The sequence below is a fragment of the Panthera uncia genome (assembly GCF_023721935.1).
Source record: "Panthera uncia isolate 11264 chromosome B2 unlocalized genomic scaffold, Puncia_PCG_1.0 HiC_scaffold_24, whole genome shotgun sequence".
In the NCBI taxonomy this organism is placed as follows: domain Eukaryota; kingdom Metazoa; phylum Chordata; class Mammalia; order Carnivora; family Felidae; genus Panthera; species Panthera uncia.
Genome location: NW_026057580.1, coordinates 7,470,554 through 7,485,446, shown reverse-complemented (window position 1 = coordinate 7,485,446; position 14,893 = coordinate 7,470,554). Strand labels below are relative to the sequence as shown.

Below are 14,893 nucleotides of genomic sequence, written 5' to 3'. Positions count from 1 at the left end.
ACACTAAATGCCCTACCCAAGTCTGTTCACGTTGCAGCTGCAAAGTTATGTAAACCAGAGTGAATCCCATTCCCGGTGTGGGAACAGGGCGGAGGCAATTCCTACTGCACTCTTCTCTCCAGATAAGATGAGGTTTGGGGTAGTCGGGCTGAGGTATCCTGTGCAGTAGAAAGTTTTCACTGGTTCATAAACCAAGATTTGGTGAGCCCGTACTAGACTCTAGGCCACTTGAGGAAAATCACTTTGAGTGAGAGAGCTCCCTGGCCCATGGGAGATGACACACAGAGTTTGTGTGTTTGTAGGAATGTGTGCTCTGCCTTTGTCTTTTACTCATTTACAGTCAAGTATAGGGTTAAGCAGTTTAAGAGTAAGATAAGTCCAGGGCGCCTGGGTGGCTCGGTTGGTTAAGCGTTTGACATCGACTCAAGTCATGATCTCATGGTTTGTGGGTTCGAGCCCCTTGTTGGGCTCTGTGCTGACAGCTCGGAGCCTGGAGCCTGCTTCTGATTCTGTGTCTCCCTCTCTTTCTGCCCCTCCCCCCGCTCACTCTCTGTCTCTCAAAAAATAAAATAAACATTTTTAAAAAATTATAAAAGGGGCGCCTGGGTGGCTCAGTCAGTTAAGTGGCTGACTTCTGCTCAGGTCATGATCTCGCAGTTCATGAGTTTGAGCCCCAAGCTGGGCTCTGTGCTGACAGCTTGGAGCCTGGAGCCTGGAGCCTGCTTCAGATTCTGTGTCTCCCTCTCTCTCTGCCCCTCCCTGGCTTGTGCTCTGTCTCTCTCTCTCTCAAAAATAAATAAACATTAAAAATTTTTTTAATTTATAAAAAAAAAGAAAAGGTAAATCCAGTGTGCTCTGAAATGGCAGGAGGGGCCCATGGAGAATAAGTATCAGTGGAGGTGGGGAGGGTGGAGACAAGAGGTGAGAAAGGGTAGAAGGGGAGTGGAATTAAAGAGCCAAGTGTTTTGGTGAAAACCAGGTTGAAGCTAGAAGAATGAAGAAAGGGCCTTGGAGAAGAGAATAGCATGAGCAAAGGTGTAGAGCTGGGAAAGCTTAGGTCATTTCGTTTCTATAGTGTAGAATTTGTATAGGGGAGCATAAGAAATAAGGGTAGAGGGGCACCTGGCTGGATCATCCAGAAAAGCATGAGGCTCTTGATCTCGGGGTGGTGGGTTCAAGCCCCACGTTGGGTATAGAGATTACTTAAAAAATAAAACCTTATGGGGCTCCTGAGTGGCTCAGTGGGTTGAGCGTCCAATTTCAGCTCAGGTCATGATCTCGCGGTCTGTGAGTTCGAGCCCTGCATGGGGCTCTGTGCTGACAGCTCGGAGCCTAGAGCCTGCTTCAGATTCTGTGTCTCCTTCTCTCTCTGCCCCTCCCCCGCTTGCACTAAGTCTCTCTCTCTCAAAAATAAATGAATGTTAAAAAAAATGTTTTTTAACAAAGTAAAAAAAATAAAATCTTAGGAAAAAAAAGAAAAAGAAATGAGGGAGTGAGATTGGGACCAGATAGTGGGAGGGGCCTGAACATGAGGCTGAAAAGTGAGTATTTTGATTTGAAATGAAGGCAATATCTCAGAATCCTTCAAATGGGCTAGAAGACAGCTTTACCAGTCTAACCAATTACCTCTTCTTTTTGGCCTCATCTCCTGAGCATACCTCTTCCAGCCTAGAGGTAGATCATGCTGGGTGATTCGCCACAGGATATCCGTGCTCTGTTACCACGTGGCATTGCCAGGCAGTCTTACGAGCTCCACCATTTCCTCCTGGAGAAGAGACATGAAATCACTGAAGCATGGCCTAGCTTTTAATTGAAGTTGGCCCTTAGGGGTAACACACTAGTTGTCTCTTGGCACCTTAGTGAGAGGAGGTTCATATGCTAACATTTCCGTTGCAGGTAGAGATTGCACGTAGGTGCAGTGAACCCAGGGACTGTTTGAGGTCTAGGTGTCCTGGGCTAGTCCGTGATGTGACTGAACCACCAGAAGCAGCGTTACACTTCAAATTTGAAAAACTAAGGCAACTGAGGTCTCATTGGAAAGAATTCAGAAGACCACGAGTGAATATTAACAGGGCCCTTCATGCGAAATCCTTCATCATTGTTTTTGAGTCATATTATACTTGGTTTTTGTGGATATCTCTAGCTAAAGAGAAACTTCAGAAGTGTTTCCCCCAGTGGTTGGCCCTACACACAGGGCTTTGGCAGACTTTCCTGGAACAGGGCATTAGTTAATGACTGCTCCCCACTCTACCCCTGACCAGTGCCTGAAGGCTGCTTTACCGTATCTTGTGCTTGATTTTTTTTTTTTTTTCTGGTTCATCATTAGATCCCCGGGAGGTGGGGAAAGCTGTTCTGAAGGCACGTGGGTCCAACTCAGCTCGCTGTGGGGCCCAGGCGGCGGTGATCCCAGCACAGATGGGGTTGTGGGCGAGTCTGCCAGGCTGCTTCTAGAAGATGCAGGGTAATACACAGGGCTCAGGCTCCAGAGCCAGCAGACCCAGCTTTGAGCCCCCACTCCACCATCAACTCCACCTTGTTGCATGAGTGGCCTCAGGAATCCTCAGTGTTGTTACCGGTATTTGTGAAACAGAGGCAGTCAAATCTGTGTTTCAGAGGCGTTTTTACCGGTTAGATGTGTAAGTGCCTAGCACAGTTTCTAGATGCATAAAGTACTGAGCGAATGGTAGATATTTGTATTATTATTGTGCTTAAAGCTTTTGAGAATGGGAACTGAGGCCCAGAGTGTCTTCAGAACTTAGGAAAAGCAGAACTTTTTTTGGGGGGGGGGAGGGGTTGTCTGGTGCTGGCAGAGTGACCAGGAAGCAGTGGGGTTCAAGCCCCTCACCCCGTGACCTGCTGCGTGACTCTGGCCCACCCCAGAGACAGAAGAGTCGGCCCAGCCTGGAAAAGTAGGGCTGTAGCCCCCCATTGTTCTTTAAGAAGTTAATGAGCCTTTCTGCCAACTCCCTGAGAGGAGAAGAGAAGAGAAGTCGGGGGGGAAATCGGCAGCCCTCTCTACTATTTATTTTTCAAATGTATTCTTTTACATAATGGCCAGCAGTGGCTGGTTGGCTGGTTATTGGGGCTGATGTTCCATAGCTGGGAAACCTGTACAGCTGATAGATTGAGAGTCACTTTTTCCAGATACAGACTGCTCCTTACAGGTGCCTAGTGCAGCCCTTGCTGATTACCCAGAACAAGAGGACTTCCAAAAGTTAGCCTGGTTAAGGTAGACCCCTAAGATGGTGTTCATTATGACACTAGCATTCTCCCTATCTTCGGTTAGATTTTCAGTAACGAAAAATAATAGAGTTTGCTTTTTAAAAGAGCTCAGCCTCAGAGGAGATCTAAATCCAAGCTTCAGTAGATACTTTCTCCATTTACCAGTTAAAAGTCAAAGCTCTTGTTGTTATCTTAACGATGCCCGATAGAATAGGGGTGTAATAAAAGTTTAACTGAAAAGCTATACATAAACAAAACATTTAAAATATAGGTCAGGAATGGGAAAATCACCTACATCTCTCTACATGTTGTTAACCTCTGTTAACATTTGATGTATATCCAGATTTGGGGTCTTAATATATTTACTGATTTATAATTTGTTTTTCTTACCTAATTACTACATTTTGTGGGCATCTTACCATGGCAGTGTCTGTAAGATCCAGATTCAGATCTGAATTCTGAGAGGCATAGTATTCTGTTACGTGGCTATATCACAGGGCTGGTGTGTTGGCTGTTGCTTCAGCTGTTCTCCTGTTGTTAGACACTGTGCAGGGTACCTTCCATCTGCCCTTCGGGGATGTTCCCTACCCTTCTCCACCTGCCTGTGTGCCCCAGAAGGTGGATCTGTATGGACTGCATCACCAGGCCAAAGAAATCTTGGGCTGGCTGTGTCCTCCTACTGAAGACCAGCTGTCCCCCGAGGGACCTTTCCCAAAAGCTGCTGTCTCTGGGTTCTGATAACTAGTTCCTCCCCTTCACGCTTCCAACCTGAGACTCCTGGCCGTGACTCACTCTCTCCCTTGTTTCTCTCTTCCCTTGTTGCTTTCTCTCTCTGTTACACTCTCTCCCTACTCTACCCCATCCCTTTATTGGGGCACCTGGGTGGCTCAGTCGGTTAACCTTCTGACTCTTGGTTTCAGCTCAGGTCATGATCTCAGGTTTGCGAGATCGAGCCCCTCAGTCCATGATCTCACAGCTTATGAGGTTTATGAGATCGAGCCCCTCGGCCCACACTGTCACCACAGAGCCTGCTTGGGATTCTCTCTCTCCCCCTCTCTTTCTTAGCCCCTCCCCCACTCACTCTCTCTCTCAAAATAAATACATATTTTAAAAATAATAATAATAGGGGCGCCTGGGTGGCGCAGTCGGTTAAGCGTCCGACTTCAGCCAGGTCACGATCTCGCGGTCCGTGAGTTCGAGCCCCGCATCGGGCTCTGGGCTGATGGCTCGGAGCCTGGAGCCTGTTTCTGATTCTGTGTCTCCCTCTCTCTCTGCCCCAACCCCGTTCATGCTCTGTCTCTCTCTGTCCCAAAAATAAATAAAAAACGTTGAAAAAAAAATTAAAAAAATAATAATAATAATAATAGTCCCTTTATTAAGCTCCTTTGGTCACCCCGTTTGAATGTGCCGTCTTTTTCCTGAGAGGACCCTGAGTGATACCAACATTTTTAAGCACTATTTCTATCAAGCGTAAGCAAGCATAGATGGCTGTGTGCTGGAGCAGTAAATATGGCTCGTGCGTGTAAATTGTAAATTAATCTTCATTTGCAGATGAGCTAGAAGGTGTGGATATTCAGGGTGCTGGGAAACAGGAGAAATGTATCATCTAGCTTGAAGCCTGTCCCACCTCCAACTGTAGGGAAGAAGCCCGTTCTTTCCGTAGAGCTGTGGCGGGTGTCGTCAGCGTTTCAGCTGTGTGCCCCAGAATCACCGTCTCCTAGATGTATTTCCATCCTCTGTCTCTGCTCGGCGCACATCCTCTGCACCCACGAGTGCACACCGCAGCAGCGGCAGCAATTAACGTCTGAAATAAAGACCTCGCAAGAAGAACAAAAATAACTTTCTGGTCAGATTGTGGCTTGAATGTGTATAGTCTTTGGGGTCAGATAGGTCTCTCACATACCTGCCTTTGAGTGGGACTGAAGTTTATGAAAGAGAAAACCACAGAAGGCTGCTTGTCTATTTAGCATAAACATTTGAGTAATTTAAAACTTGGCTGAAGGCTTAAGTGATAAATGTGTGTTTTGTAATCAGTGTTCATAAATATTAAACAAGTGGGAAACGGGTAAAGAGCAGGGACAACGTGCTTTGTATACATTTTGTACAAACTGAGAATAATTTCTGGCCAGGGATTTGGGGAATGGCTTGGTTTCATCTGAAATGGTAGCAGAGGGGACCCTTGGCTCTCTTATCCCTCAGTGAGAAAAGGGGCAGGAGCAGGGAGGACGCCCTTCCAGGCCGGGTCTCTGACCCGCCCCACCCTTCCCGGCAAACTGTCCAGTTGGAGGCATGATGTCATCAAGAGACGAGCTGATTGGTTCAACTCCACAGAGGCTTTGGTTGCTTTTAACCCTTGAGGGTTGGGTGTGCGAGGAGAAAAAAGACTTAGATATAAAATAAAGAGATTTGAGCTTGAGTTTCTGCTGACTGTGGCTAAACTTTCCTCCACACCCGTAGTCTGCAGTTTGTATTGTTCTTTAGTATGTAAACAAGCATGCTGTATAGTCTTTTTGCTGAGCCTAGCCAGCCCACTCTAGACAAGAATGTGATACTCCTACCTCTGGGGACAGATTGGAGCCTGGAGTGTCTAAGTTGCTTCCTGGTGCACACAGGAGTCACAACTTTTATCCTAGAACCTCGGAATTTGCCTTGGTCTTAAGTGGTCTGGTATGATTGAGAGCTTTTTTTTTGTTTTTTTTTTCGTAATATTAAAAATAATCTCACTTATTTTTTAGGCAGTGCTGAATCAATAGCTTTGCCTTTCTGTCTGATAAATTCAAGTGATTTTTGTTAGCCCAGATTTGAAAATACATATATGGGCATTTCCATGGCCACACCATACATAGCTGTGTGAGTAAGCCAGAGTTAGTCCTGGCTCTGCAGTTAGTGAGGAGAGGACTGGTGTGCCCAACCCCCCCCCCCCACCCCCACCCCACCAAACAGCTCTTGGTGACATCATGCCTCCTAGTGGACAGCTTGCCGGGAAGGGTGGGTCGGCTGGCACCTGGCCTGGAAGGGCGCCTCTCCCTGTGGCTGCCACTTCATTTAGCACAGGAGTCTGGGGAGGCCTGGCTTTTATCTGCTCTGTCCTCATTTCCATGCTTTCCTCTCCTCTCCAGCTTTCTCCCTCCCTGTGTTTCCTACCTTTTTACTCCTGTTTCTTTCTTTTTTTTTTTTTTTTTAATCTCCTTGTTTCCCCTCTGTTCTTTCTTCCCTGTTCATCTGTGCCCTTTCCAGTCTTTTACTTTCTTCCTCCTTACTTTCCTCATGTACCGTTCCTTTTCATTCTTTATTCTTCCTGGTGGCATCAAGGAGAGGCCTTTCCCCAGCTTTCTCCACCTGAAGGATTTTTCTTTTCTCTTTTTTAACAGCTGTGCCAGTGTTAACTCATGTTTCTATTCTACAGAGCATTTTACTGCCTGTAGTGTTAGGTCACTTCTTTCCCCATCCGCCACCAAGCCACGCTGTCCGCCCCCTGTCCTTTCATAAACATTCTGGTTGTATTTACCCCCTTCAGGACAGCACCATCAAGGACCAGGTAGGGATTTGTGGCTATTTGTGAAATTGCCAGAAGATGAGAATTCCCCCTCTTTCCTCTTTGTTGTTTCCTTACGCTTGGTTTTTTAATTTTTTTTTAATTTAAAGTTTATTTATTTATTTTAAAAGAGAGAGGGCACAAACAGGGGAGTTGGAGAGAGAGAGGGAGAGAGAGGACCCCAGGCAGACTCCTCACTGTCTGTGCAGAGCCTGACGGCAGGGCTCGAACCCACAAACCGTTGAGTTCATGACCTGAGCTGAAATCACAAGTCAGATGCCCAACTGACTGAGCCACCCAGGCGCCCCACGTTTTGTTGTTTTAAACATCAGACCAAAAGCTTAGTTGACAGTGAATGTCGGTGAATATATGAGAAGAATTTGATCTTTATGCCAGTGCATACAAATGCTGAGAACCACAGAAACATTTTCTGGGACATTCTTTCTATACTTTGCTTCTGCTCTTCCTTCTTTTTTTTCTAGTAATGGCATCAGTTGGATACAGACTATTTTGTATAATTTAGGAAATAGTAGTTAATCTTATATTCTCAGCAGTTGTGTTTGAGAATCAAGTAGAGGTATTTTCATATAATCAACAATAATACATAATTGAAGTGCATTTTTATGAGAAGTTTCCATTCATTCAACTAATTTGTTGAATACCTGCTAAGCTGCAGGTACTAGTCTAAGCACTGGGGGTGAGCAATGAACAAAATAGACAAAATCCCTTCTCCCTCTGTAACTGACATTCTAGAAAGCTGGGGGGGGGTGGGGTGGCGGGAAGAGAAGACAGTAAGTAAAATTGTAGTATGCTAGTTGGTGATAAGAGTGCTAATGAGAGGGGCACCTGGGTGGCTCAGTCGGTTAAGCGTCCGACTTCAGCTCAGGTCACGATCTCGCGGTCCGTGAGTTCGAGCCCCGCGGCGGGCCCTGGGCTGATGGCTCAGAGCTCAGAGCCTGGAGCCTGCTTCCGATTCTGTGTCTCCCTCTCTCTCTGCCCCTCCCCCATTCATGCTCTGTCTCTCTCTGTCTCAAAAATAAAAATAAAACGTTAAAAAAAAAATTTAAAAAAAAGAGAGCTAATGAGAAAAATAAAGCTAAGAGGAAGGATAGAGCGAGATGGGGGTGAGGCTGCGGGGGAGGGGCCCTCGGACAAGGAGGGATGGGGCCAGGCATGAGTTGAGCTGTCAAGCTGCTTTCTGTTAGTGATTAATTTCTCCTGTCAGACAAATTTGAGATTCCATTCTACACTTACATTGTCTTACAAATCTATCTTACTGCTTGACTTTTACTTTTAACTTCCTTTCGCTTTCTTTTTAGCCACTCTTGCCACCTGCTTCTTTTCTCATCTTGTTTTTTTCCCCTCTGCCTTTTTTTCCCCATTAATTTGTGTTGAGTGACTTCTTATATGTGTACACATAGAAGCCTATGTACATACATGTATTTCTTAAGCTATCAAATGAAATCTGAATCTGTAAGAATTTCCCAAACTTGATCATTGTCCTTGTTGTCATCCTGGGCAAGGATCACTGAGTGCGTGGTGAAAGAGAGATTGGGTTCTAGGACACTGTCTTAGGAAATCCATTCCATGGGTGCGTCGCATGCTGAAAGCAGAAACAAAATCTAAAAACCAGGATTATAAAGCAAGGAGAAGGAAATTGAAAATTATTTAGACCAGCTGATGGCCAGGAATCTCGAATACAGAAATCCTGTGTGAGAAGTACAGATGACTAGGTAGTCAAGGGGTCAGGGCAGGTGAGTCTGAGTATCAGCACCATCGTTCTTGGAACTAAGAAATGGTGCCGATGCCCTGAAAGACTTCTTAAAGGCTGAAGGCCTGATGAATCTGAAATGCTTCTTCTTGGTAGTCAAGCCCACAGGTTCCAGACAGATAATTGCTACCAGTTAGAGAGGGGGATGCTGGTGGCCTCAAACATTCTCTGATCCAGGGTGGATTAAGGAAGTTGGTGTAGAGGGGGCTTCATAGACACCAGGTATGGAGGTCATCTTTACGAGCATATGTGCACATAGGTGTGTATGTGTGGGTGTGGGTTCTGTGTTATTCCAGATGGTGAATTATATTACCTCTGGCATGTCCGGCTGGAGGTGGAGGATGCCTCTGTTAGCCTTGTCCAGGGACTGTGGCTGCCTGATTAGTGAGTGGGTAGTGCATGCGGGCTTGGGTCCGGTTCGGGTCAAGATGCCAGGCATTGCAACGCCTCTGTCTGGTCTGGCCGTGCTCCTGCCCATCTGACCTGCTGGCTGCTTTAGCCCTCATCATCTGTGGCTCACACAGAGCCCCGTGAAGTATAGCAAAACAAGCTGGCTTCCGTCTGTTCTCACAGGACAACGATATTTCTGTGTTTTTGCCCCATGAAATGAATAGGCCCCCGAGAAGTTTAATTTGTTTAGACATGTGCTGTGTGGTCAGAGTGGCAGCTAAGTAATTACCTGGCCAGAAAGTGAGGGACAGGCTTTTCTATTATAGAAGACTGTAGGAAAGCAATTAATCTGGACCTCACCTGCAACACAGAGCTCTTTCCTGTACCCCAGTGTTGCGCCAGCACCCTCAAAGGTGTGCTCTCTGATTGCAGCTCTGTGTTTTCGTGGATGGCTGCCCTCTTTGCCTAGGGTTCCTTCACTTCTCTTTGTCCTGCTTTTTCCCATAGATGTTCCCTTTTGATTCCTCCAGGGGAGTAGCCAGTGGGTAAGAAGAATGTTTGTGGCCCGGAGATTGTGGGCAGGGCCGAGATGCTGAGCAGTCTTTCTCAGGCATCTTGTTCCGTCTTCCTCACGCGTTCTAATGACCCAGTCTCCGGCACCACAGGGCCCACCTGTCCATAACTCACGGCAGCATGTTTATTTGTCTGGACAGGTGGAAAAGTGCCTAAGCTCACTAGGGGCCTACAAATGACAATTTGTCTGGCAGTCTGTTCTTGCCTGTCCTGATTTAAACAACCAGGAAGCCATCGTAAACTCAGTTGAAATGGTGTGGTTTGTGTAAATGTTCCGGTTCCTTTCTACTTTGGAACTAGTTATTTTCAGCAGAGCTGCCCCAGAACCCTTGGGAGTGTCTTGTCTCTGTTAGGCAGTCCTGGATTTTGCTGCCAGGGAATAGCTTCCCTCACTGACACTCCTAGGGTGGATGACCCTGGAGAAGTTTATCTCCAGGGGCTGGCTGAGCCCTCTTTGCTGACCCAGAGGATAGGAGGGAACACCAAGGAAGCTGGGGTGTGGTGGCAGAGGAGTGCGCTTCAAGAGTAGGAGTTACCAGAACGTTTCCAAGGTGTTGACCTGTGCTCTGGGAGGGAATAGTTGTCTTAAACAGCCTTCATATCTAACTGCATGTAGATGTTCAGGCAAAGCCAACCCTGGAAATGGAATTTTTATACACTGGGGATTTTTTTTTTTAAGTTATAACATCCAGTATTATATGGCTGAAATTTAAAAGGTACCAAAGAATATATAATTTTGTAATGCCTCCCTCTCTGTCCTCCAGGCACCCAGTTCCTTTCCTGAGTTTTTGAGTATCCTTCTAGAAGTATTTGGTGCATTCATAAGCATTTTAAACATGTTAAGTGTTTTTCTTCCTAAGACAAGAGGTGCCATATTCTACACACTGCTCTGAACCTTGCTTTTTTCGTTTGATAATGTATTTTTGAAAATCATTCTAATTAAGTACGTAGTGTTTCCTTTTCTCTTTTGTATTTCATAGTATTCCACAGTATGGTTATACTTAATCATTTATTTTAAAACTTTTGTCTACGTGGATATTTTGGATGTTACTAAGTTTTTCCTAATTATAAATAATACTGCAGGGCGCCTGGGTGGCTCAGTGGGTTAAGCCCACTTCAGCTCGGGTTGTGATCTGAGCTGACAGTGCAGAGCCTGCTTGGAATTCTCTCTCTCTCTCTCTCTCTCTCTCTCTCTCTGCCCCTTGTGGGATTCTCTCTCTCTCTCTCTTTCTCAAAAATTAATTAATTAATTAATTAAAAGTAAATAAATAAAAGTTTAAAAATATGTACATAAGTAATACTGCAATTCATATCCTTATACAAAGTCATTTTAAGATAAATTTCTAGAGGATAAACAGCTGTGTTAAGGGTTTATGCATATTAAATTTACTCTTACACTCACAACATCTGAAGAGAGCCTGTTTCTTCACACCTCACCGATGGGAGGGGGGGGTGGTCGGCTTTTTAATCTCTTTGTGGTTAATAGATAGGTAATGTTATCTTGATAAAGTTTTAAAGTGGGTATCTCTTTTATTATGTGTGAGGTCAGCATCATTTCATATGTTTAAAAAAAAAACTTTTCTGGGTTGTACTTATTCCTTTGCTTTTTCATCCCTCCATTCCTTCCTTCCTTTCTTTCTTTCTTTTTTTTTTTTTTGTTGTTGATTTTATCTTTCTTTGAATTTGTAGAAACTCTTTATGTTTGAAAAAATTAGCCCTTTACCTATAAATATGAATTGTCTTTTGGCTTTGTTTATGATTTTAAAAAATTTTTTATTTATTTTTGACAGAGAGAGACAGACAGAGCATGAGCGGGGGAGGGGCACAGAGAGAGGGAGACACAGAACCCGAAGCAGGTTCCAGGCTCTGAGCTGTCAGCACAGAGCCTGATGTGGGGCTCAAACCCACAAACCATGAGATCATGACCTGAGCCGAAGTCATACACTTAACTGACTGAGCCGCCCAGGCATCCTGTTATTGGATGGGATTTTAAAAATTATTATTGAGATATTATTGACATACAACATTGTGGATTAAAAAAATTTTTTTAATGTATATTTTTGAGAGAGAGAGAGAGAGAATGAGCATGCGTGCGCGCGCGCACACACACACACACACACACACACACACACACACATGCGAGAGTGAGACACAGAATCCAAAGCAGGCTTCAGACTCTGAGCTGTCCACAGAGCCTGATGCGGGGCTTGAACTCATGAACCGTGAGATCGTGACCTGAGCCACCCAGGTGCCCCAATGGATTTTTTATTAACATGCAGAAATTTAAAATTTTGTATAATTGAATCAGTCTTTTCTTTAATGACTTCTGGATTTTGTGTCCTAGTTAAAAAGACCTTCCCTACTCAGATTAAGAAAATCATCATTTTCTTATTTTCTTTTAGGACTTTTATTTTTCAGGTCTAAGTCTTTGTTTCTTCTGGAATTTGTTTTTATATAACGGGTGATAAGCATCCTGTTGACACTTATTTCCATACTTTGGCTACTGTGAATAGTGCCACTGTGAGCATGGGGATGCATAAATCTCTTTGAATATTATTCCTTTGGATATAATATATTGAATATGATATTGAATATTATTTCCTTTGGATATAAATCCAAAACTGAAATTTCTGGATTATATGGTAATTCTATTTTCAATTTCTTAAGGAACCTCCGTACTGTTTTCCACAGTGGCTGCACCAGCTTACCTCCCCACGAGCAGTGGGCAGCATCCTCTTTTCTCCATATCCTCGCCAGCACTTGTGGTCTCTTTTGATGACAACCATTCTGACAGGTGCACTCACTGTGGTTTTGACTTGCATTTCATCTGATGATGAGTGATGTTGAGTATCTGCTCATGTACCTATTGGCCATTTGTGTGTCTTTGGAAAAATGTCTCTTCACATCTTTTGCCCATTTTAGGTTGTTTTGATTTTGTTTTTGTTGTTTTGATTTTGGTTTTGGTTTTGGTTTTGGTTTTTTGCTTTTGTCTTTTGCTATTGAGTTGTAGGAGTTCCTTGTATATTTTGGACATCAACTCCTTATCAGATATGCAGTTTTCAAATACTTCTCCCATTCCCTAGCCTGCCTTTTTGTTTTCTTGATGGTTTCCTTCACTATGCAGAAGCTCTTTAGTTTGATATAGTCCCATTTGTTTATTTTTGCGTTTGTTGTCTTTGCTTTTGGTGTCAAATCCGAAAAATTGCCAAGATCATACATCTTGCTGATTTTTAGCAACTATTTCATCTAGCCCACTATTGGATTCAGTTTTCCAGGTAAGGAAACTGAAGTTTTAAGAGTTGAAAGGACTTGCTTAAAGTGTTAGAGTTGATAAATGAGGGAGACCGGTTGGAGCTACAGCTTCTAAGTCTTAGTAAGATCGAATTTAGAATATAAGTAAATGGAATTTTTGTTTTCACATTAATTCACAGTTACTTTTCAATTCCTCTTGTTTCGACCCAATTTATTACAACACTGTCTTACATTTCCCCCTAACTCCAGAAAAATGTGTCATTGTATATAAAGGAAAATGATTTGAGAGAAGGACTCCTAAGAGAAAGCATGAGGTTTTCTTTTCACTATTAAGGCCCAAAGGATTTCTTCCCCTCTCACCATCCCAGATGGAGGACTGTTAGGTTTTGGTTCTTTTCTGCTTTTGTTTTTGCTTTGTGTGACTTGCAGAGTAATGTGGTGATTTCAGGCAAATTCTCAAATTAAGAAATGGGAAGAAATCTGAGTCACCATGTCATCCACCTGCATTATGGACAGTCACTTCCATGTTCTCTAAAAGTGAATTTCTGGCTTCTTCCTGGAAACTTCCAAGTGACTGCCTTTGCGGTCCACCATTGCTTGTATGAAATCTCAGAAAATCCTTTCTCATTTCCAGCTCAGATCGGTGACTTTCACCTCCTCAATTCTGGTTCTACCTTGAGGGTCCTGCACACTGTCCTGCTAAACAGTCATTCCCATATTTAAAGCTGCAGTTCTGGGGGTGCCTGGCTGGCTCAGTTGGTTAAGCATCCTACTTCGCTCAGGTCATGATGTTACAGTTTGTGGGTTCAAACCCCACGTTGGGCTCTGTGCTGACAGCTCGGAGCCTGGAGCCTGCTTCAGATTCTGTGTCTCCCTCTCTCTATCTGCCCTTCCCCCACTTGTGCTCTGTGTCTCTCTCTCAGAAATAAATAAATATTAAAAACAAAACAAAACAAAACATTTTAAATCTGCGGTTCTGTCCTCCTGCCCTCAAACCTTCGTGTTTCATTGCCAGGCACCCCAGTTCTTCTCCTTTTCCTCAGATGACTTGTTCTCAAACTGCATCTGTCCTGGCCATTGATGCATCCAGGTCACCAAGTCCTCCTGAAGTCGTATGACATCATTACAGATTGCATTATACGGCATGATGAGATTTTACTTGCCACATGGCTCCTGATAATGCTTCATCAAGGATTGTGATTGCCTCCTTACTCTCCTGAAAAATTAAAGGGATGAATCTGTCAGTGAGCCCAAATCAAGGACTGTATGCATGACCCCTCCAGAGCCCCTACACCCCTGTCAGGAGGCCTTACGGAAAGCTGTTCTCTGAAGGGACTGAGAGCTGCATGTTGCCCTGGGAAGCTTCTGCCTGTGCCTCCTGCCTGGGAGATGCAGCTGAGCCTCTCCCCTGTTGCTTTTTGGCAGAATCAATGTAGGTCTTTCCTGCACCCCCTTACAGAACAATGCCTGTGACTGCTGTCCACTTACCAGCCAGAATCATTCTGCTCTGGATCCCTGAGCCTTTCTTAGGCATTGTTTAGCAGGTATAAGATTCACCCTGCCCTTAATTTGCAAGTAAAGATGCTTTTATGCCAATTTTCCAGTTAAAATCAGTAGGATAGATGGGGACTGGGAGAGCCTATTTTGTATAAATGACCCCTAGCCAGTCCCCATAAAGAGTGTCTCAAGCCCAGGGTGCCTGGGTGGCTCAGTAGATTAAGCATCTAACTTTGGATCAGTTCATGATCTCATGGCTCATGAGTTCAAGCCCCACATTGGGCTCTGTGCTGATAGCTCAGAGCTTGTAGCCTGCTTCAGATTCTGTGTCTCCCTCTCCCTCTCTCTCTCTCTGCCCCTCCCTCTTTTGCACCCTATCTCTCTCTCCTTCAAAAATAAAGAAACATTAAAAAAATTTTTTTGAGTGTCTCAAGCCCTCACTCACCCTTGACTCTGAAGTCTTCCTCTTCTTCCCTCCTGTGTCAGTCACCATGTTTCTTCCCACAGCCTCTGCTCTTCCCTTCCCACCCCCCTCCCCAGTATCACCTCAGTAGCTACCTCCTCAAATATTCTTCTGCTTACCTTTGGGCTTCTCCTCTAGTCCTTCTTACTTGTGGCTGCTTTTTCATGATCTGAAATATTTTGTATTACCT

At 44.5% G+C, this 14,893-nt stretch overlaps 1 protein-coding gene across 8 annotated transcripts in view; it reads left to right on the top strand.

The window, feature by feature from the left end:
- The window catches only part of ANKS1A (ankyrin repeat and sterile alpha motif domain containing 1A), a 179,760-nt gene that overhangs the window by 108,087 nt on the left and 56,780 nt on the right, over positions 1 to 14,893 (top strand). The gene's annotated exons all lie outside the window — the stretch shown is intronic.